This window comes from Stegastes partitus, unplaced genomic scaffold (assembly GCF_000690725.1).
Source record: "Stegastes partitus isolate 25-593 unplaced genomic scaffold, Stegastes_partitus-1.0.2 Scaffold174, whole genome shotgun sequence".
Taxonomy (NCBI): domain Eukaryota; kingdom Metazoa; phylum Chordata; class Actinopteri; family Pomacentridae; genus Stegastes; species Stegastes partitus.
In genome coordinates, this window is record NW_007577905.1 from 566,613 (window position 1) to 568,789 (window position 2,177).

The window sequence follows — 2,177 nt, forward strand, 5'->3', positions numbered from 1 at the left end:
AAGTCAAAATGCTGAAATACTTGTTTTTAGGTAAATTATTCCCTAAATTCTTTCTCTCTGATTTCTCTGTGATGTTGAATTATTTACTCCTGTTCAGAGCTGTGGGGATGTACAGATATTTTTGAAGGGTGTAAGGTTTAAAAAAGACCTGCTTCAGTGAAAATGAAGTTTTTTTTGGACTTGTTAAAATCCCTGTATGCTCTTTTCATATGCTATCATGAGCTAAATAAATACTCAATGCCACAGCTGAGCATTTCCACCCTAAAACTGCAGTGATGACAGTCTCAAAAAGATTCAGACTTTCAGGGTTTCATATGTGATAAAGCTAAAAAAAAAAACACACATCCTGTCAATGTGAAGGGTGGGACCTTCTGTATCGTTGTTCTTTTTCAGAATCGGCATCCGCTTTTGACTGAATTGCTGCGATATTTTAACTTTCCATCAGTAGTTTTCCTGTGAACAAGCAGAGTGAGCTGGTGTGCTCGAGCTGCAGACGTTGTGGCAGACTTTGAAAAGCTTTTACTAAGCCATCATTAGTTAGAAAGGGATTATTTTAATGGGAGAAAATCTGCCAAATATGTAACTTTGATATGCAGAGAAGAGATTTGAGGTTTTAATCAATGACCAGAGAGGAACTTTAAGCCTTATTAATCAGCCAGATGAAAGACCTTCTTTGCATCTGGCTTCAAAGTGAACACCACCTGGTTCATTGTTGTTAAGAGTAACGAAGGTAAAATGAGTTCTGCTTTAAGCTTCAACCCACCGTCATCAGAGGCAGCAGACCAGAGTTTTATTTAAAGGTAGATCATGCATATTAAACACTGACATTATATGAGAATAAGAAGGCAGCACAGCACTGTCAAAGCGAGACGAAGTGACCTTTGAAAGGAAACAAACTGCGATCTTCCTTTAACAAACAAAAATTCATGAGGAAATAAAACGCACCCTGTCTCAGTTCTGCTGCCAAGGCCTTTAGCTTGAGTTATACTCCTGCCTTGAATCTACACAAGGAACACTGTTGTGAGCATTTATACTTGTGGTACAGGTGTTTGCAAAAAAATAAAAAATGCTAGTTAGCGGTGGGGTTCCAGTGCAACAGTGCTGACATTCCTGATGTATTTTAAAAAATGAAGGCTGAAACAGAGCAGATTGTGTTGGCATCAAAGCTAAAAATAGCTACTTTTACTGAAATTACTTCAACGCAGAAAAGAGAAGAAGACGTTGGAACCATGACTCTAACTGTGGACTGACAGAGTTATAAAAACAGGAAAACAGCTTATGTCTGTGCTAACGAAACGCTGCCTCTTGCACAAGTGGTAATCTTCAGTCAGACTCTGAGGGGGATGCAGGTTTATGAGAGTTGTTAGAAGGTTCACCAACTGGAACACTGAAATGTACTGTTGTGATAATGACAGGCTTATCTTGGGATTCATGCAGAGACGCTTGAATACAAATAATTGCACCATATAAACCTGGAGGCTTTTGGACATGTAGAATAACATAGAACATTATTAGCTGTCAGATCCTCGTTACCAAGAAGAAGCTTTTCTGCTGCTGTGAGATGCACCAGATGTTCATTAAAGTCAAAGGAAGTAGAGCCAGCTGCACTTCCTGCAAAATACTGGATTACATTTATGAACCTTGAAGAACATTATTGCTTCAGACATTAATCCAACACGCTGCAGATCTGTCTGAGTCGCTTTAATAGTTGTATCTCGATATATTTTGTAATACACATCCGTGGGTGGTGTGGCGCTACCCGGACACAAGCTGAGACTTGATCTATCCTGATTGGGTCAAATGGGTGAGATGCTGAAAAACCCGAAACACCTCCAGGAAACTTCACTGATGAGGTGTCCAGATGTGGCAAGATGATGCAGCCATGTGTTGTGATTAAGGGGGGGATGCCACATTCTTGAGTTTTTCCTCACCCTCCTGTTATCTTTGGTTAAACACGTGATTGACATCATTTTTTTTAAAGTTTTATTTACAGGGATATTTACTCATAAACTTGGATAACTTTAAATTGTGATAATTTCCTGGAGGTTTAAATTGCTGGGGTCAAACTGAACCCAAGGATGAAAGATGTCAGTAAATTTGAAGGTAATAGGAGGGTTAAGAAACCTAAATACATAGAAAATAAAGATCAAAAAACAACATCTAGCGACAGGGTTTGT